This window comes from Staurois parvus, unplaced genomic scaffold (genome assembly GCF_062004578.1).
Source record: "Staurois parvus isolate SC_StPar_1 unplaced genomic scaffold, SC_StPar_1.0 ptg002522l, whole genome shotgun sequence".
Taxonomy (NCBI): Eukaryota; Metazoa; Chordata; class Amphibia; order Anura; family Ranidae; genus Staurois; species Staurois parvus.
In genome coordinates this window covers 1-24,318 of record NW_028320318.1, presented here as the reverse complement: position 1 = coordinate 24,318, position 24,318 = coordinate 1, and the positions used below count along the sequence as shown (strand labels likewise).

Here is a 24,318-nt window from a genome sequence, read left to right as displayed (position 1 = left end):
CTAGATCCAGGACATGGACTGACACCTTTTATTGACTGATGAGGTTGGTGCAGCTTCCAGCGCCCCCTTCTCACACAAGGAATGAGGAGTGTCAGCGGACAATAAACCATTTATTACCAATATGAATACAGCTACGGAGGTGCACTGATGGACCGATATCGGAATATTGTGATGAGGCGGAGCTCTCCTTTATTATATATCATTTGGTGGCGGATTTCTGGAACGTGTCGGATTCTCGTGATTCTCAAATAAAATTCTGTTGGCAAAAAATAAAAAAGGGTCCTAACACTGCAGGCTAGCGGGGTCATCCGAAGGAAAAGCAAATGGCTGACTTCTCTTCCTCTACAAATGAAAAAGAAGACATTAAATAAGCGAAGATATCATACAAAAGGCGGCGATCTGCGCAAATGTCCGGCGAGGAAAAGAAGAATGGAGGAGTTCTGTCATGGGAAGAATCCGAGGCGGCAAGCTTCGAAGTGTCTGCTAAAGGGTCAGAGTGGAAGTGCTGTCCTTCGCCCATCCAATGCTCGGCTCAGCGGAGGCTCTCCGACGTCTCTGTACATTCCCACAACGCGCCGTTCTCCTCCGTCATTATGTCGTACTGATCCGACTCAGCTCCTGCCGTATCGCTGGAAGGGAAATGGACACAGTCACCAACCTAGACACAGTCACCACCACCGGCCTGGGAACAGACACAGTCACCAACCTAGACACAGTCACCACCACCAGCCTGGGAACAGACACAGTCACCACCACCAGCCCGGGAACAGACACAGTCACCACCACCAGCCTGGACACAGTCACCACCACCGGCCTGGGAACAGACACAGTCACCACCACCGGCTTGGACACAGACACAGTCACCACCACCAGCCCGGGAACAGACACAGTCACCAACCTAGACACAGTCACCACCACCAGCCTGGGAACAGACACAGTCACCACCACCAGCCTGGGCACAGACACAGTCACCAACCTAGACACAGTCACCACCACCAGCCTGGGAACAGACACAGTCACCAACCTAGACACAGTCACCACCACCAGCCTGGGAACAGACACAGTCACCACCACCGGCTTGGACACAGACACAGTCACCACCACCAGCCCGGGAACAGACACAGTCACTGGCCTTGACACAGTCACCACCACCAGCCTGGGAACAGACACAGTCACCACCACCAGCCTGGGCACAGACACAGTCACCAGCCTACACACAGTCACCACCACCAGCCTGGACACAGTCACCACCACCGGCCTGGACACAGTCACCACCACCAGCCTGAGAACAGACAGTCACCACCACCGGCCTGGACACAGTCACCACCACCGGCCTGGACACAGTCACCACCACCGGCCTGGGAACAGACACAGTCACCACCACCAGCCTGGGAACAGACACAGTCACCAGCCTACACACAGTCACCACCACCAGCCTGGACACAGTCACCACCACCGGCCTGGGAACAGACACAGTCACCACCACCGGCCTGGACACAGTCACCACCACCGGCCTGGGAACAGACACAGTCACCACCACCAGCCTGGGCACAGACACAGTCACCAGCCTACACACAGTCACCACCACCAGCCTGGGAACAGACAGTCACCACCACCAGCCTGGACACAGTCACCACCACCAGCCTGGACACAGTCACCACCACCGGCCTGGGAACAGACACAGTCACCACCACCAGCCTGGGCACAGACACAGTCACCAGCCTACACACAGTCACCACCACCAGCCTGGGAACAGACAGTCACCACCACCAGCCTGGACACAGTCACCACCACCAGCCTGGACACAGTCACCACCACCGGCCTGGACACAGTCACCACCACCAGCCTGGGAACAGACAGTCACCACCACCGGCCTGGACACAGTCACCACCACCGGCCTGGACACAGTCACCACCACCGGCCTGGACACAGACACAGTCACCACCACCAGCCTGGGAACAGACACAGTCACCACCACCGGCTTGGACACAGACACAGTCACCAACCTAGACACAGTCACCACCACCAGCCTGGGAACAGACACAGTCACTGGCCTTGACACAGTCACCACCACCAGCCTGGGAACAGACACAGTCACTGGCCTTGACACAGTCACCACCACCAGCCTGGGAACAGACACAGTCACTGGCCTTGACACAGTCACCACCACCAGCCTGGGAACAGACACAGTCACCACCACCAGCCTGGGAACAGACACAGTCACCACCACCAGCCTGGGAACAGACACAGTCACCACCACCAGCCTGGGCACAGACACAGTCACCACCACCGGCTTGGACACAGACACCACCACCAGCCTGGGAACAGACACAGTCACTGGCCTTGACACAGTCACCACCACCAGCCTGGGAACAGACACAGTCACCAGCCTACACACAGTCACCACCACCAGCCTGGACACAGTCACCACCACCGGCCTGGACACAGTCACCACCACCAGCCTGGGAACAGACAGTCACCACCACCGGCCTGGACACAGTCACCACCACCGGCCTGGACACAGTCACCACCACCGGCCTGGGAACAGACACAGTCACCACCACCGGCTTGGACACAGACACAGTCACCAACCTAGACACAGTCACCACCACCAGCCTGGGAACAGACACAGTCACCACCACCGGCTTGGACACAGACACAGTCACCAACCTAGACACAGTCACCACCACCGGCCTGGGAACAGACACAGTCACCAACCTAGACACAGTCACCACCACCAGCCTGGGAACAGACACAGTCACCACCACCAGCCCGGGAACAGACACAGTCACTGGCCTTGACACAGTCACCACCACCAGCCTGGGAACAGACACAGTCACCACCACCAGCCTGGGCACAGACACAGTCACCAGCCTACACACAGTCACCACCACCAGCCTGGGAACAGACAGTCACCACCACCGGCCTGGACACAGTCACCACCACCGGCCTGGGAACAGACACAGTCACTGGCCTTGACACAGTCACCACCACCAGCCTGGGAACAGACAGTCACCACCACCGGCCCGGACACAGTCACCACCACCGGCCCGGACACAGTCACCACCACCAGCCTGGGAACAGACAGTCACCACCACCGGCCCGGACACAGTCACCACCACCGGCCCGGACACAGTCACCACCACCGGCCTGGACACAGTCACCACCACCGGCCCGGACACAGTCACCACCACCAGCCTGGGAACAGACAGTCACCACCACCGGCCCGGACACAGTCACCACCACCGGCCCGGACACAGTCACCACCACCGGCCCGGACACAGTCACCACCACCGGCCCGGACACAGTCACCACCACCGGCCCGGACACAGTCACCACCACCGGCCTGGACACAGTCACCACCACCGGCCCGGACACAGTCACCACCACCAGCCTGGGAACAGACAGTCACCACCACCGGCCCGGACACAGTCACCACCACCGGCCCGGACACAGTCACCACCACCGGCCCGGACACAGTCACCACCACCGGCCCGGACACAGTCACCACCACCGGCCCGGACACAGTCACCACCACCGGCCCGGACACAGTCACCACCACCGGCCCGGACACAGTCACCACCACCGGCCCGGACACAGTCACCAGCCTAGGGCTCTGTACATTCATTCTTACTCGCAGTGTTTCTCCTTTCTGACTTTTATCGCTTACATTGTGTCTCTGGATTTGCTGGAAAGAGTCAATTCCAGAGTACAGCCCCTCCCTCCTTATACATCATAACACCTCCTCTTCTGGGAGTGTCTAATTATTCTGTGCTGGCCCAGCTCCTCTACCCCTCACCTCCCTAAATAACATTTTCAGTAGCTGGCTAGGGGAGAGATGAAGTAGAATACTACAGAGTCCTCTGAGGATGGGGGTCCCTGAAGACTGAGGATGGGGGGGAACCTGAGGATGGGGGGGTCCCTGAGGACTGAGGATGGGGGAGGAACCTGAGGATGGGGGGGGTCCCTGAACTCTGAGGATGCGGGAGGTTCCCTGAGGGCTGAGGATGGGAGGGTCCCTGAGGACTGAGGATAGGGGGGTATTCCTGAGGATGGGAGGGTCCCTGAGGACTGAGGATAGGGGGGATTCCTGAGGACTGAGGATGGGGGGGATTCCTGAGGACTGAGGATAGGGGGGATTCCTGAGGACTGAGGATAGGGGGGATTCCTGAGGACTGAGGATAGGGGGGATTCCTGAGGACTGAGGATAGGGGGGATTCCTGAGGACTTATGATGGGGGGGATTCCTGAGGACTGAGGATGGGGGGGATTCCTGAGGACTGAGGATGGGGGGATTCCTAAGGACTGAGGATGGGGTGATTCCTGAGGACTGAGGATGGGGCGGATTCCTGAGGACTGAGGATAGGGGGGATTCCTGAGGACTGAGGATAGGGGGGATTCCTGAGGACTGAGGATGGGGGGGATTCCTGAGGACTGAGGATGGGGGGGATTCCTGAGGACTGAGGATGGGGGGATTCCTAAGGACTGAGGATGGGGTGATTCCTGAGGACTGAGGATGGGGGTGATTCCTGAGGACTGAGGATAGGGGGGATTCCTGAGGACTGAGGATAGGGGGGATTCCTGAGGACTGAGGATGGGGGGGATTCCTGAGGACTGAGGATGGGGGGATTCCTAAGGACTGAGGATGGGGTGATTCCTGAGGACTGAGGATGGGGGTGATTCCTGAGGACTGAGGATGGGGGGGATTCCTGAGGACTGAGGATGGGGGGGATTCCTGAGGACTGAGGATAGGGGGGATTCCTGAGGACTGAGGATAGGGGGGATTCCTGAGGACTGAGGATAGGGGGGATTCCTGAGGACTGAGGATAGGGGGGATTCCTGAGGACTGAGGATGGGGGGGATTCCTGAGGACTGAGGATGGGGGGGATTCCTGAGGACTGAGGATGGGGGGATTCCTAAGGACTGAGGATGGGGTGATTCCTGAGGACTGAGGATGGGGGGGATTCCTGAGGACTGAGGATAGGGGGGATTCCTGAGGACTGAGGATGGGGGGGATTCCTGAGGACTGAGGATGGGGGGGATTCCTGAGGACTGAGGATGGGGGGATTCCTAAGGACTGAGGATGGGGTGATTCCTGAGAATGGGGGGGTCCCTGAGCACTGAGGGTGGGGGGGGGGGGGGTACCCGCAATAAAGCATCACTTGACTGCTGCCGTCACATCTGAGATTTATTATCATTACCCAACGCTGAGCCAATCCACAGCCATTCCCAGCAGTCCCTGCCCCTAGGAGCTGACACTCTAAGGTCCCTAGCCACATACAAGGGACTATGTAGACAGCCGCCAATGAACCTCCATTCCCCCTACTTTGTTATTGAGCTAATCGTTTCTCCGGTCACAGCTCAGCCATGACAATCAACCAATCAGTCAGTCGATCAATCAGTCAGACGATCAATCAGTCAGACAATCAGTCGATCAATCAGTCAGTCGATCAATCAGTCAGACGATCAATCAGTCAGACGATCAGTCGATCAATCAGTCAGTCGATCAATCACCGTGTATCATTCTTCCGGCTCCTAACCAGCACAGGTTGGAATGCGGAGCCGATGCAGGGCCGGGACTTACCATCGATGATCTCTTCTTTGACTTTATGTAACTCTCTAACGACTTCCTCTAGTATTTCCTGAGGAAGAAGAAGATGATTGGTCAATATACAAGAGAAGGAGGACCAATCACCTGGCCTCAGGACAGAACAGACAGTACGTCTTTCTTCTGATCAATCAATCAGGAAACCAGAAATACATTCATAAAAAGCCGACGGACACCGTATACAGCCTGAGCACACCGTATACAGCCGGCACACACCGTATACAGCCTGAGCACACCGTATACAGCCTGAGCACACCGTATACAGCCTGAGCACACCGTATACAGCCTGAGCACACCGTATACAGCCGGAGCACACCGTATACAGCCTGAGCACACCGTATACAGCCTGAGCACACCGTATACAGCCTGAGCACACCGTATACAGCCGGAGCACACCGTATACAGCCGGCAAACACCGTATACAGCCGACAGACACCGTATACAGCCTGAGCACACCGTATACAGCCTGAGCACACCGTATACAGCCTGAGCACACCGTATACAGCCTGAGCACACCGTATACAGCCTGAGCACACCGTATACAGCCGGCACACACCGTATACAGCCGGCACACACCGTATACAGCCGGCACACACCGTATACAGCCGGCGCACACCGTATACAGCCTGAGCACACCGTATACAGCCTGAGCACACCGTATACAGCCTGAGCACACACCGTATACAGCCTGAGCACACCGTATACAGCCGGCACACACCGTATACAGCCGACCGACACCGTATACAGCCTGAGCACACCGTATACAGCCTGAGCACACCGTATACAGCCGACACACACCGTATACAGCCTGAGCACACCGTATACAGCCTGAGCACACCGTATACAGCCTGAGCACACCGTATACAGCCGGCACACACCGTATACAGCCGGCACACACCGTATACAGCCTGAGCACACCGTATACAGCCTGAGCACACCGTATACAGCCGACGGACACCGTATACAGCCTGAGCACACCGTATACAGCCTGAGCACACACCGTATACAGCCTGAGCACACACCGTATACAGCCTGAGCACACCGTATACAGCCTGAGCACACCGTATACAGCCTGAGCACACCGTATACAGCCTGAGCACACACCGTATACAGCCTGAGCACACCGTATACAGCCGACACACACCGTATACAGCCTGAGCACACACCGTATACAGCCTGAGCACACCGTATACAGCCTGAGCACACCGTATACAGCCTGAGCACACCGTATACAGCCGGAGCACACCGTATACAGCCGGCACACACCGTATACAGCCTGAGCACACCGTATACAGCCGGCACACACCGTATACAGCCTGAGCACACCGTATACAGCCTGAGCACACCGTATACAGCCTGAGCACACCGTATACAGCCTGAGCACACCGTATACAGCCTGAGCACACCGTATACAGCCGGAGCACACCGTATACAGCCGGCATACACCGTATACAGCCTGAGCACACCGTATACAGCCTGAGCACACCGTATACAGCCGGCACACACCGTATACAGCCTGAGCACACCGTATACAGCCTGAGCACACCGTATACAGCCGGCACACACTGTATACAGCCGACCGACACCGTATACAGCCAACAGACACCGTATACAGCCGGCACACACCGTATACAGCCAACAGACACCGTATACAGCCTGAGCACACCGTATACAGCCAACAGACACCATATACAGCCTGAGCACACCGTATACAGCCGGAGCACACCGTATACAGCCTGAGCACATCGTATACAGCCGGCACACACCGTATACAGCCTGAGCACACCGTATACAGCCTGAGCACACCGTATACAGCCTGAGCACACCGTATACAGCCTGAGCACACCGTATACAGCCGGAGCACACCGTATACAGCCTGAGCACACCGTATACAGCCTGAGCACACCGTATACAGCCGGAGCACACCGTATACAGCCGGAGCACACCGTATACAGCCGACAGAAATCGTATACAGTCGGAGCACACCGTATACAGCCTGAGCACACCGTATACAGCCTGAGCACACCGTATACAGCCGGAGCACACCGTATACAGCCTGAGCACACCGTATACAGCCTGAGCACACCGTATACAGCCTGAGCACACCATATACAGCCTGAGCACACCGTATACAGCCGGCACACACCGTATACAGCCGGCACACACCGTATACAGCCGGCACACACCGTATACAGCCGGCACACACCGTATACAGCCTGAGCACACCGTATACAGCCGGAGCACACCGTATACAGCCGGAGCACACCGTATACAGCCGGAGCACACCGTATACAGCCGGAGCACACCGTATACAGCCGGCGCACACCGTATACAGCCGGAGCACACCGTATACAGCCTGAGCACACCGTATACAGCCTGAGCACACCGTATACAGCCTGAGCACACCGTATACAGCCTGAGCACACCGTATACAGCCTGAGCACACCGTATACAGCTTGAGCACACCGTATACAGCCTGAGCACACCGTATACAGCCAACAGACACCGTATACAGCCTGAGCACACCGTATACAGCCAACAGACACCGTATACAGCCTGAGCACACCGTATACAGCCAACAGACACCGTATACAGCCTGAGCACACCGTATACAGCCTGAGCACACCGTATACAGCCTGAGCACACCGTATACAGCCTGAGCACACCGTATACAGCCGACAAACACCGTATACAGCCGACAGACATCGTATACAGCCTGAGCACGCCGTATACAGCCGGCACACACTGTATACAGCCGACAAACACAGTATACAGCCGACACACACCGTATACAGCCGGCACACACCGTATACAGCCGACAAACACCGTATACAGCCGGCACGCCGGCACACACCGTATACAGCCTGAGCACACCGTATACAGCCTGAGCACACCGTATACAGCCTGAGCACACCGTATACAGCCTGAGCACACCGTATACAGCCTGAGCACACCGTATACAGCCGGCACACACCGTATACAGCCTGAGCACACCGTATACAGCCGACAGACATCGTATACAGCCTGAGCACACCGTATACAGCCTGAGCACACCGTATACAGCCGGAGCACACCGTATACAGCCCGAGCACATCGTATACAGCCAGAACACACCGTATACAGCCTGAGCACACCGTATACAGCCTGAGCACACCGTATACAGCCTGAGCACACCGTATACAGCCTGAGCACGCCGTATACAGCCGACACACACCGTATACAGCCGACAGACATCGTATACAGCCGGAGCACACCGTATACAGCCTGAGCACACCGTATACAGTCGACCGACACCGTATACAGCCTGAGCACACCGTATACAGCCGGAGCACACCGTATACAGCCGGCACACACCGTATACAGCCTGAGCACACCGTATACAGCCTGAGCACACCGTATACAGCCGACCGACACCGTATACAGCCTGAGCACACCGTATACAGCCGACCGACACCGTATACAGCCTGAGCACACCGTATACAGCCAACAGACACCGTATACAGCCGGAGCACACCGTATACAGCCGGCACGCACCGTATACAGCCGACCGACACCGTATACAGCCTGAGCACACCGTATACAGCCTGAGCACACCGTATACAGCCTGAGCACACCGTATACAGCCTGAGCACACACCGTATACAGCCGGCACACACCGTATACAGCCTGAGCACACCGTATACAGTCGACCGACACCGTATACAGCCTGAGCACACCGTATACAGCCTGAGCACACCGTATACAGCCTGAGCACACCGTATACAGCCAACAGACACCGTATACAGCCTGAGCACACCGTATACAGCCTGAGCACACCGTATACAGCCGACCGACACCGTATACAGCCTGAGCACACCGTATACAGCCGACCGACACCGTATACAGCCTGAGCACACCGTATACAGCCAACAGACACCATATACAGCCTGAGCACACCGTATACAGCCGGAGCACACCGTATACAGCCTGAGCACACCGTATACAGCCTGAGCACACCGTATACAGCCGGAGCACACCGTATACAGCCGGAGCACACCGTATACAGCCGGAGCACACCGTATACAGCCGACAGACATCGTATACAGTCGGAGCACACCGTATACAGTCGGAGCACACCGTATACAGCCTGAGCACACCGTATACAGCCTGAGCACACCGTATACAGCCTGAGCACACCGTATACAGCCTGAGCACACCGTATACAGCCTGAGCACACCGTATACAGCCTGAGCACACCGTATACAGCCTGAGCACACCGTATACAGCCTGAGCACACCGTATACAGCCTGAGCACACCGTATACAGCCGGCACACACCGTATACAGCCGGCACACACCGTATACAGCCTGAGCACACCGTATACAGCCTGAGCACACCGTATACAGCCTGAGCACACCGTATACAGCCTGAGCACACCGTATACAGCCGGAGCACACCGTATACAGCCGGAGCACACCGTATACAGCCGGAGCACACCGTATACAGCCGACAGACACCGTATACTGCCTGAGCACACCGTATACAGCCTGAGCACACCGTATACAGCCTGAGCACACCGTATACAGCCGACAGACATCGTATACAGCCGACACACCGTATACAGCCTGAGCACACCGTATACAGCCTGAGCACACCGTATACAGCCGACAAACACCGTATACAGCCGACAGACATCGTATACAGCCTGAGCACGCCGTATACAGCCGGCACACACTGTATACAGCCGACAAACATAGTATACAGCCGACACACACCGTATACAGCCGGCACACCCCGTATACAGCCGGCACACCCCGTATACAGCCTGAGCACACCGTATACAGCCAACAGACACCGTATACAGCCTGAGCACACCGTATACAGCCTGAGCACACCGTATACAGCCTGAGCACACCGTATACAGCCGGAGCACACCGTATACAGCCTGAGCACACCGTATACAGCCGGCACACACCGTATACAGCCTGAGCACACCGTATACAGCCAACAGACATCGTATACAGCCTGAGCACACCGTATACAGCCTGAGCACACCGTATACAGCCGGAGCACATCGTATACAGCCAGAGCACACCGTATACAGCCTGAGCACACCGTATACAGCCTGAGCACACCGTATACAGCCTGAGCACACCGTATACAGCCGATAGACACTGTATACAGCCGACAGACACTGTATACAGCCGACAGACATCGTATACAGCCGACAGACATTGTATACACCCGACAGACACTGTATACAGCCGACAGACATCGTATACAGCCGGCACACACCGTATACAGCCTGAGCACACCGTATACAGCCGGAGCACACCGTATACAGCCCGAGCACATCGTATACAGCCGGCACACACCGTATACAGCCTGAGCACGCCGTATACAGCCGACACACACCGTATACAGCCTGAGCACACCGTATACAGCCGATAGACACTGTATACAGCCGACAGACACTGTATACAGCCGACAGACATCGTATACAGCCGGCACACACCGTATACAGCCTGAGCACACCGTATACAGCCGGAGCACACCGTATACAGCCGGAGCACACCGTATACAGCCGGAGCACACCGTATACAGCCTGAGCACACCGTATACAGCCAACAGACACCGTATACAGCCTGAGCACACCGTATACAGCCGGAGCACACCGTATACAGCCGGAGCACACCGTATACAGCCGGAGCACACCGTATACAGCCAACAGACACCGTATACAGCCTGAGCACACCGTATACAGCCGGAGCACACCGTATACAGCCTGAGCACACCGTATACAGCCTGAGCACACCGTATACAGCCTGAGCACACCGTATACAGCCTGAGCACACCATATACAGCCTGAGCACACCGTATACAGCCGGAGCACACCGTATACAGCCGGCAAACACCGTATACAGCCGACAGACACCGTATACAGCCTGAGCACACCGTATACAGCCTGAGCACACCGTATACAGCCTGAGCACACCGTATACAGCCTGAGCACACCGTATACAGCCTGAGCACACCGTATACAGCCTGAGCACACCGTATACAGCCGACACACCGTATACAGCCTGAGCACACCGTATACAGCCGGAGCACACCGTATACAGCCGACAGACATCGTATACAGCCTGAGCACACCGTATACAGCCGGCACACCGTATACAGCCGACAAACACCGTATACAGCCTGAGCACACCGTATACAGCCAACAGACACCGTATACAGCCAACAGACACCGTATACAGCCTGAGCACACCGTATACAGCCGGAGCACACCGTATACAGCCGACCGACATCGTATACAGCCGGAGCACATCGTATACAGCCGGAGCACATCGTATACAGCCGGCACACACCGTATACAGCCTGAGCACACCGTATACAGCCTGAGCACACCGTATACAGCCAACAGACACCGTATACAGCCTGAGCACACCGTATACAGCCAACAGACACCGTATACAGCCTGAGCACACCGTATACAGCCGGAGCACACCGTATACAGCTGGAGCACACCGTATACAGCCGACCGACATCGTATACAGCCGACCGACATCGTATACAGCCTGAGCACACCGTATACAGCCGGCACACACCGTATACAGCCTGAGCACACCGTATACAGCCGGCACACACCGTATACAGCCTGAGCACACCGTATACAGCCGGCAGACACCGTATACAGCCGACAGACACCGTATACAGCCTGAGCACACCGTATACAGCCGGAGCACATTGTATACAGCCGGAGCACACCGTATACAGCCGGAGCACATCGTATACAGCCGGCACACACCGTATACAGCCTGAGCACACCGTATACAGCCGGAGCACATCGTATACAGCCGACAAACACCGTATACAGCCGACACACACCGTATACAGCCTGAGCACACCGTATACAGCCGACACACACCGTATACAGCCGACACACACCGTATACAGCCGACACACACCGTATACAGCCTGAGCACACCGTATACAGCCTGAGCACACCGTATACAGCCTGAGCACACCGTATACAGCCTGAGCACACCGTATACAGCCTGAGCACACCGTATACAGCCTGAGCACACCGTATACAGCCGACACACACCGTATACAGCCTGAGCACACCGTATACAGCCTGAGCACACCGTATACAGCCGACAGACATCGTATACAGCCTGAGCACACCGTATACAGCCTGAGCACACCGTATACAGCCGACAGACATCGTATACAGCCTGAGCACACCGTATACAGCCGACCGACACCGTATACAGCCTGAGCACACCGTATACAGCCTGAGCACACCGTATACAGCCTGAGCACACCGTATACAGCCAACAGACACCGTATACAGCCTGAGCACACCGTATACAGCCGACCGACACCGTATACAGCCTGAGCACACCGTATACAGCCGACCGACACCGTATACAGCCTGAGCACACCGTATACAGCCAACAGACACCATATACAGCCTGAGCACACCGTATACAGCCGGAGCACACCGTATACAGCCTGAGCACACCGTATACAGCCTGAGCACACCGTATACAGCCGGAGCACACCGTATACAGCCGACACACACCGTATACAGCCGGAGCACACCGTATACAGCCGACAGACATCGTATACAGTCGGAGCACACCGTATACAGCCTGAGCACACCGTATACAGCCTGAGCACACCGTATACAGCCTGAGCACACCGTATACAGCCTGAGCACACCGTATACAGCCTGAGCACACCGTATACAGCCTGAGCACACCGTATACAGCCTGAGCACACCGTATACAGCCTGAGCACACCGTATACAGCCTGAGCACACCGTATACAGCCTGAGCACACCGTATACAGCCTGAGCACACCGTATACAGCCTGAGCACACCGTATACAGCCGGCACACACCGTATACAGCCGGCACACACCGTATACAGCCTGAGCACACCGTATACAGCCTGAGCACACCGTATACAGCCTGAGCACACCGTATACAGCCGGAGCACACCGTATACAGCCTGAGCACACCGTATACAGCCGGCACACACCGTATACAGCCGGCACACACCGTATACAGCCTGAGCACACCGTATACAGCCTGAGCACACCGTATACAGCCTGAGCACACCGTATACAGCCGGAGCACACCGTATACAGCCGGAGCACACCGTATACAGCCTGAGCACACCGTATACAGCCGGAGCACACCGTATACAGCCGACAGACATCGTATACAGTCGGAGCACACCGTATACAGCCTGAGCACACCGTATACAGCCTGAGCACACCGTATACAGCCTGAGCACACCGTATACAGCCTGAGCACACCGTATACAGCCTGAGCACACCGTATACAGCCTGAGCACACCGTATACAGCCTGAGCACACCGTATACAGCCTGAGCACACCGTATACAGCCTGAGCACACCGTATACAGCCTGAGCACACCGTATACAGCCTGAGCACACCGTATACAGCCGGCACACACCGTATACAGCCGGCACACACCGTATACAGCCGGCACACACCGTATACAGCCTGAGCACACCGTATACAGCCTGAGCACACCGTATACAGCCTGAGCACACCGTATACAGCCTGAGCACACCGTATACAGCCGGAGCACACCGTATACAGCCGGAGCACACCGTATACAGCCGGAGCACACCGTATACAGCCGACAGACACCGTATACTGCCTGAGCACACCGTATACAGCCTGAGCACACCGTATACAGCCTGAGCACACCGTATACAGCCGACAGACATCGTATACAGCCGACACACCGTATACAGCCTGAGCACACCGTATACAGCCTGAGCACACCGTATACAGCCGACAAACACCGTATACAGCCGACAGACATCGTATACAGCCTGAGCACGCCGTATACAGCCGGCACACACTGTATACAGCCGACAAACACAGTATACAGCCGACACACACCGTATACAGCCGGCACACCCCGTATACAGCCGGCACACCCCGTATACAGCCTGAGCACACCGTATACAGCCAACAGACACCGTATACAGCCTGAGCACACCGTATACAGCCTGAGCACACCGTATACAGCCTGAGCACACCGTATACAGCCGGAGCACACCGTATACAGCCTGAGCACACCGTATACAGCCAACAGACATCGTATACAGCCTGAGCACACCGTATACAGCCTGAGCACACCGTATACAGCCGGAGCACATCGTATACAGCCAGAGCACACCGTATACAGCCTGAGCACACCGTATACAGCCTGAGCACACCGTATACAGCCGACAAACACCGTATACAGCCGGCACACACCGTATACAGCCGACAGACATCGTATACAGCCGGCACACACCGTATACAGCCGACACACACCGTATACAGCCTGAGCACACCGTATACAGCCGATAGACACTGTATACAGCCGACAGACACTGTATACAGCCGACAGACATCGTATACACCCGACAGACACCGTATACAGCCGACACACACCGTATACAGCCTGAGCACACCGTATACAGCCGATAGACACTGTATACAGCCGACAGACACTGTATACAGCCGACAGACATCGTATACACCCGACAGACACTGTATACAGCCGACAGACATCGTATACAGCCGGCACACACCGTATACAGCCTGAGCACACCGTATACAGCCGGAGCACACCGTATACAGCCCGAGCACATCGTATACAGCCGGCACACACCGTATACAGCCTGAGCACGCCGTATACAGCCGACACACACCGTATACAGCCTGAGCACACCGTATACAGCCGATAGACACTGTATACAGCCGACAGACACTGTATACAGCCGACAGACATCGTATACAGCCGGCACACACCGTATACAGCCTGAGCACACCGTATACAGCCGGAGCACACCGTATACAGCCGGAGCACACCGTATACAGCCGGAGCACACCGTATACAGCCTGAGCACACCGTATACAGCCAACAGACACCGTATACAGCCTGAGCACACCGTATACAGCCGGAGCACACCGTATACAGCCGGAGCACACCGTATACAGCCGGAGCACACCGTATACAGCCTGAGCACACCGTATACAGCCTGAGCACACCGTATACAGCCGGAGCACACCGTATACAGCCGGAGCACACCGTATACAGCCGGAGCACACCGTATACAGCCAACAGACACCGTATACAGCCTGAGCACACCGTATACAGCCGGAGCACACCGTATACAGCCTGAGCACACCGTATACAGCCGACAAACACCGTATACAGCCTGAGCACATCGTATACAGCCTGAGCACACCATATACAGCCGGCACACACCGTATACAGCCTGAGCACACCATATACAGCCTGAGCACACCGTATACAGCCTGAGCACACCGTATACAGCCTGAGCACACCGTATACAGCCGGAGCACACCGTATACAGCCGGCAAACACCGTATACAGCCGACAGACACCGTATACAGCCTGAGCACACCGTATACAGCCTGAGCACACCGTATACAGCCTGAGCACACCGTATACAGCCTGAGCACACCGTATACAGCCTGAGCACACCGTATACAGCCGACACACCGTATACAGCCTGAGCACACCGTATACAGCCTGAGCACACCGTATACAGCCGGAGCACACCGTATACAGCCGACAAACACCGTATACAGCCGACAGACATCGTATACAGCCTGAGCACACCGTATACAGCCGGCACACCGTATACAGCCGACAAACACCGTATACAGCCTGAGCACACCGTATACAGCCAACAGACACCGTATACAGCCAACAGACACCGTATACAGCCTGAGCACACCGTATACAGCCGGAGCACACCGTATACAGCCGACCGACATCGTATACAGCCGGAGCACATCGTATACAGCCGGAGCACATCGTATACAGCCGGCACACACCGTATACAGCCTGAGCACACCGTATACAGCCTGAGCACACCGTATACAGCCAACAGACACCGTATACAGCCTGAGCACACCGTATACAGCCAACAGACACCGTATACAGCCTGAGCACACCGTATACAGCCGGAGCACACCGTATACAGCTGGAGCACACCGTATACAGCCGACCGACATCGTATACAGCCGACCGACATCGTATACAGCCTGAGCACACCGTATACAGCCGGCACACACCGTATACAGCCTGAGCACACCGTATACAGCCGGCACACACCGTATACAGCCTGAGCACACCGTATACAGCCGGCAGACACCGTATACAGCCGACAGACACCGTATACAGCCTGAGCACACCGTATACAGCCGGAGCACATTGTATACAGCCGGAGCACACCGTATACAGCCGGAGCACATCGTATACAGCCGGCACACACCGTATACAGCCTGAGCACACCGTATACAGCCGGAGCACACCGTATACAGCCGACACACACCGTATACAGCCTGAGCACACCGTATACAGCCGGCACACACCGTATACAGCCGACACACACCGTATACAGCCGACACACACCGTATACAGCCTGAGCACACCGTATACAGCCTGAGCACACCGTATACAGCCTGAGCACACCGTATACAGCCTGAGCACACCGTATACAGCCTGAGCACACCGTATACAGCCGACACACACCGTATACAGCCTGAGCACACCGTATACAGCCTGAGCACACCGTATACAGCCGACAGACATCGTATACAGCCTGAGCACACCGTATACAGCCTGAGCACACCGTATACAGCCGACAGACATCGTATACAGCCTGAGCACACCGTATACAGCCTGAGCACACCGTATACAGCCGACCGACACCGTATACAGCCTGAGCACACCGTATACAGCCTGAGCACACCGTATACAGCCTGAGCACACCGTATACAGCCGACAGACATCGTATACAGCCTGAGCACACCGTATACAGCCGACAGACATCGTATACAGCCTGAGCACACCGTATACAGCCGACAGACATCGTATACAGCCTGAGCACACCGTATAAAGCCTGAGCACACCGTATACAGCCGACCGACACCGTATACAGCCTGAGCACACCGTATACAGCCTGAGCACACCGTATACAGCCTGAGCACACCGTATACAGCCGCCACACACCGTATACAGCCGACAGACATCGTATACAGCCGGCACACACCGTATACAGCCGACACACACCGTATACAGCCGACAGACATCGTATACAGCCGGCACACCGTATACAGCCGACAGACATCGTATACAGCTGGCACACCGTATACAGCCGACACACACCGTATACAGCCGGCACACACCGTATACAGCCGATACACACCGTATACAGCCGGCACACACCGTATACAGCCTGAGCACACCGTATACAGCCGACACACACCGTATACAGCCGGCACACACCGTATACAGCCTGAGCACACCGTATACAGCCGACACACACCGTATACAGCCGGCACACACCGTATACAGCCGGCACCCTGACAGGACTGATCGAGCCTTCAGGAATGTGTAGATAAAACTTTTTATAATTGAATTTTGATCACGTTTTGCCTTCCCTGGTCCCCCATTCCCCCCCCCCCCCCCCCCGCCTTCCCTGGTCCCCCATCCCCCCCCCACCCCTCATCAACATGACAATAACATCTTTATATAAAACTTTTCTTTTTTTCATTAAATTACTTATTTTAAACTCACAGACATCATCACTGGGTCTCTGTGATTCTCTATGCAATGCAGGCAGATCATGGCTGGTGGGAGGAGCCAAAAGGGGGCTGTACATAGCTTCCCAAAAACATCACAGCCCCCCGGCCTCAGTACTCCTCTCAGGAGCCCTCAGTCCTGAGGCAAGCAGTGGGAGGAGTGGGTGGTCCTAGGCAGGCTGTATTTGCATGTAAGTAACACCCACATGTGACGCTGAGCCTCCATGATGCCAAGGTTGTCAGCGACTGGCAATCCAGAAATGAAAGGTCTTCAAACAGCCCCCGCCCCCGAGGAACTAAAGAGACACTCACTTGTTTCATTCTGTCGAAGTCTAAGGTGTCCGATGATACGTCGTTGCTGCTGTTCACAGGCTTCATCCTGCTTAGAGATGGTGAAAAGGACGAACATCACATCAAAGACATCGAATCTGCATAGACGAGACCCCTCCCCCTTCATGAGAGACTCCTCCCCTTCATAGAACTGACCCCTGCCCTTCATAAGACAGACTCCTCCTACTACATAGAACTGACCCCTCCTCTACTTAGAACCAAACCCTCCCCTTCATAAGAGACTCCTCCTACTACATAGAACTGACCCCTCCCCTTCATATAACTGACCCCTCCCCTTTATAGGATAGACCCCTCCTACTACACAGAACTGACCCCTCCCCCTTCATACAACTGATCCCTCCTCCTATATAGAACTGACTCCTCCCCCTCTATAGAACCAACCAACCAACCCTCCACCTTCATAGAACTGATCCCTCCCCCTTTATAAGGCAGACTCCCCCTACTACACAGAACTGACCCCTCCCCTACTTAGAACTGACCCCTCCCCTTCATAGAACTGATCCCTCCTCCTATATAGAACTGACTCCTCCCCTCTATAGAACCGACCAACCCTCCACCTTCATATAACTGACTCCTCCCCCTCCATAGAACAGACTCCTCCCCCTTCATAATGGACATATTCTGACCTTAAAGAGGACCTGTCTGCTGGGATATGAAGTATAGCGAGTATTGGGGTGCACCCTGGAAGGCCCCCCTTACACTGACTTTATGCCTCGGGTATTGAAATGTCTGTCTCCATGTTCATGAAATCCGCATGGGGCCCGCTGTCCCAGACACTGCCCTCATTGGCGGACAAGTTGCCCTCTGTTAGGGGGGAGCACAGGGGGGCACGGGGCTGTGCGGGCCATAATGAGGCCACAAAAGAAGAATGCAGGAAATAGAAGAAAACCGAAAGTGAAACCAGCTTCAGAAGGGGGCACAGAGGGGAGCATGGGGGGCACAGAGGGGAGCATGGGGGGGCACAGAGGGGAGCATGGGGGGGCACAGAGGGAGCATGGGGGGCACAGAGGGGAGCATGGGGGGGCGCAGAGGGGAGCATGGGGGGGCACAGAGGGGAGCATGGGGGGGGCACAGAGGGGAGCATGGGGGGGCACAGAGGGGAGCATAGGGGGGCACAGAGGGGAGCATGGGGGGGCACAAAGGGGATCAGAGGGGGGCACAGAGGGAGCATGGGGGGCACAGAGGGGAGCATGGGGGGGCACAAAGGGGAGTATGGGGGGGGCACAGAGGGGAGCATAGGGGGCACAAAGGGGAGGGGCACAAAAGGGATCAGAGGGGGGCACAGAGGGAGCATGGGGGGCACAGAGGGGAGCATGGGGGGGCACAAAGGGGAGTATGGGGGGGGCACAGAGGGGAGCATAGGGGGCACAAAGGGGAGGGGCACAAAAGGGATCAGAGGGGGGCACAGAGGGAGCATGGGGGGGCACAGTGGGAGCACAAAAGGGATCAGAGGGGGGCACAGACAGGAGCACAAAGGGGGCTACTGATGGGGCACAGAGGGGAGCATGGGGGGGGCACAGAGGGGAGCACAAAGGGGATCAGAGTGGGGCACAGAGGGAGCACAGAGGGGGGCACAGAGGGGGGCACAGAGGGGAGCACGGAGGGGGGCACAGAGTGGGCACAGAGGGGAGCACGGAGGGAGCACGGAGGGGGGCACAGAGGGAGCACGGAGGGGAGCACAGAGAGAGCACGCAGGGGGGCACAGAGGGAGCAAAGTGGGAGCACGGAGGGGAGCACAGAGGGAGCACAGAGGGAGCACGGAGGGGGGCACAGAGGGAGCACGGAGGGGGGCACAGAGGGAGCCCGGAGGGGGGCACAGAGGGAGCCCGGAGGGGGGCACAGAGGGAGCACGGAGGGAGCACGGAGGGGGGCACAGAGGGAGCCCGGAGGGGGGCACAGAGGGAGCACGGAGGGGGGCACAGAGGGAGCCCGGAGGGGGGCACAGAGGGAGCACGGAGGGAGCACGGAGGGGGGCACAGAGGGAGCCTGGAGGGGGGCACAGAGGGAGCACGGAGGGGGGCACAGAGGGAGCACGGAGGGGGGCACAGAGGGGCCTACTGATGATAATAGTGACAGTAAATGTTTGGTATGAAGGGGACCTGTCATGGTGGACTATAGGAGTTTTCTGCTGATATTTGTATTGGATGGTTGTCACAGGGCAGCCATATACAGTTGTGCTGAAAATACTAGCCGTCAGACATCACTAACCGGATCAATCACTGTTTTTGGTGGAAATGATATTTCTACATGGCAGATAATTTCCTAGCAGGTGTAGTAGAGTCATAGAAATCCAACAGACCCGACAGTCATGACATGCATGCTGCTGATTCTGTGTCATTGAATCACTCATTGAGGGGCGTGTTCACAATAATAGCTGTGTGGAGTTCAGCCTCTGTGTGCAATGTTCACTGTCTGCATAGGGAGAGCCACAGCATGAGGAAGAACAGCACGAGGAGCCACAGAATGAGGAGCCACAGCACGAGGAGCCACAACACGAGGAGCCACAGCATAGAGACATAGCATAAGGAATCATAGTCTAAGGAACCATCGCATGAAGAGTCATAAGATGAGGAGCCATTGTATGAGGAGCCATAGCATGAGGAGCCATAGCATGAGGAGCCATTGTATGAGGAGCCATAGCATGAGGAGCCATTGTATGAGGAGCCATAGCATGAGGAGCCATTGTATGAGGAGCCATAGCATGAGGAGCCATAGCATGAGGAGCCATTGTATGAGGAGCCATAGCATGAGGAGCCATTGTATGAGGAGCCATAGCATGAGGAGCCATTGTATGAGGAGCCATAGCATGAGGAGCCATAGCATGAGGAGCCATTGTATGAGGAGCCATAGCATGAGGAGCCATTGCATGAGGAGCCATAGCCTGAGGAACCATAGATGAGAAACTAAAGCATGAGGAGCCATAGCCTGAGGAACCATAGATGAGAAACTAAAGCATGAGGAGCCATAGCATGAGGGGCCACACCATGAGGAACAAAAGCATGAAGAGCTACAGCATGAGGAGCCATAAGATGAGGAGCCATAAGATGAGGAGCCATAAGATGAGGAGCCATAAGATGAGGAACCATAGCATGAAGAGCCATAGCATTAAAAGACATAGCATGAGGAGCCACAGCATGAGAGTCCATAGCAGAACATTCCCTCCCCCTCCGGCCCAAACGGCACACAATGGGAGAAGCATTCCGAATGTCTCAGTGCTGGTCAGTCAGAGGGAAGATCTCACAGAGGACCATGAACCTAGGACTTCATGAAGAACCCCTGTGAGCCTAGATGTGAGCAGTGTTCAGGGGTATGAGACATTGGGGGGGGGGGGGGGGGATACCAGCACCTGCCAGGTCCTTATTACATTTATTAGGGCCCCTAAATCCCAGAGGGCCCCTGTCTGCACAATAGGTGTGTCTGCCCTGGTTGAGGTCCTAATGGAGGTTTTGGAATGGTCCACAGAATGGTAATTTATAAACTGCCCTGTTGTAGAGGATTGTAGACTCTTCCATGTTTCTATGATATCATCTGTGAGTCACCCCAACTGATACTGAGTGTCACCCCAACTGATACTGAGTGTCACCCCAACTGATACTGAGTGTCACCCCAACTGACATTGAGTCACCCCAACTGATACTGAGTGTCACCCCAACTAATACTGAGAGTCACCCCAACTGATATTGAGTCACCCCAACTAATACTGAGAGTCACCCCAACTGATATTGACAGTCACCCCAACTGATACTGAGTGTCACCCCAACGGATACTGAGAGTCACCCCAACTGATATTGAGAGTCACCCCAACGGATACTGAGAGCCACCCCAACGGATATTGAGAGTCACCCCAACTGATACTGAGAGTCACCCCAACTGATACTGAGTGTCACCCCAACTGAGTCACCCCAACTGGTACTGAGTGTCACCCCAACTGAGTCACCCCAACTGACATTGAGTCACCCCAACTGATACTGAGTGTCACCCCAACTGATATTGAGTCACCCCAACTGATACTGAGTGTCACCCCAACTGATACTGAGTGTCACCCCAACTGATATTGAGTCACCCCAACTGATATTGAGTCACCCCAACTGATACCGAGTGTCACCCCAACTGATATTGACAGTCACCCCAACTGATACTGAGAGTCACCCCAACTGATATTGAGTCACCCCAACTGATATTGAGTCACCCCAACTGATACCGAGTGTCACCCCAACTGATATTGACAGTCACCCCAACTGATACTGAGAGTCACCCCAACTGATATTGACAGTCACCCCAACTGATGTCACCCCAACTGATACTGAGTGTCACCCCAACTGATACTGAGAGTCACCCCAACGGATACTGAGAGTCACCCCAACTGATATTGAGAGTCACCCCAACGGATATTGAGAGTCACCCCAACTGATACTGAGTGTCACCCCAGCTGATATTGACAGTCACCCCAACTGATACTGAGAGTCACCCCAACTGATATTGACAGTCACCCCAACTGATACTGAGAGTCACCCCAACTGATATTGACAGTCACCCCAACTGATGTCACCCCAACTGATACTGAGTGTCACCCCAACTGATACTGAGAGTCACCCCAACGGATACTGAGAGTCACCCCAACTGATATTGAGAGTCACCCCAACAGATATTGAGAGTCACCCCAACGGATATTGAGAGTCACCCCAACTGATACTGAGAGTCACCCCAACTGATACTGAGAGTCACCCCAACTGATATTGAGAGTCACCCCAACTGATACTGAGTGTCACCCCAACTGATATTGAGAGTCACCCCAACTGATACTGAGTGTCGCCCCAACTGATACTGAGAGTCACCCCAACGGATATTGAGAGTCACCCCAACGGATATTGAGAGTCACCCCAACTGATACTGAGAGTCACCCCAACTGATATTAAGAGTCACCCCAACTGATACTGAGTGTCACCCCAACTGATATTGAGTGTCACCCCAACTGATACTGAGAGTCACCCCAACTGATATTGAGAGTCACCCCATTTTTTTTTTTTTTTAAGTCCGCAAACGTGCAACTATAACGAAAAAACCCGTAAGTGTTCACAAAAAAAGTGCAAGTGCAAAACACCACACGAAAAAGTGCACTTAGGGGTGTGCTGTGTCCTACCCCTAAAGGGGCTTGGACCACTTACCCTGATCCCCCGGGGCACGAAGCTCCTGACGGGGACAAGGTTCCCAATTGGTCCTCCTGGCCAAAAGGCCTGGTGGACCACCGTTCCCTATGCCCAGCCGAAGCCGGACATCCAGTACTAGGCAAGGGGGCTCTCCCGAAGAAAAGCCCCCTAGGGATCAGGGGAGGAAGGAACCAAAAGGCCACACATCCTCCCCCTAGACTTCAGGGTAGGCCCGAGGACCCACACCCTCCATCCGTGAAAAACACACACATAAGAGCAGAAAAAGTGACAAACGTGGGAGTGCATAATAAATAAATAGAATAGAAAAAATAAAAAAGTGGTTCCGTGCCGAATTGTGCACAGACCGGGCCCTGAGGCCTGTAGCAAAAATTGCCCTGGTCCTAGCCAAAAGACCTGGTCCTTAGGGCGCTGTGCAAAAAGAGGTGAAAAACAGTGGCCATGTGCCATCTTCACACCGTGGGGTCCCACACCCAGGTGTTACTAGTGACACCCCTGAGAGCATCTTCCCCAGGGGGCACTGAGTTTGCAGACTTTTTGCGTCCCCAGCCCCTGGCCA

At 55.5% G+C, this 24,318-nt stretch overlaps 1 long non-coding RNA gene across 1 annotated transcript; it reads right to left on the bottom strand.

Annotated features, from left to right (window-relative positions):
* Positions 1-91: 91 nt before the first annotated feature.
* On the bottom strand, positions 92-18,703 carry LOC149430690 (uncharacterized). The gene is made up of 3 exons (XR_016309474.1): positions 18,556-18,703; positions 5,584-5,641; positions 92-629 (listed from the first exon to the last, which is right to left on the bottom strand). It is a non-coding gene; the product is annotated as an uncharacterized LOC149430690 (long non-coding RNA).
* Positions 18,704-24,318: the final 5,615 nt, after the last annotated feature.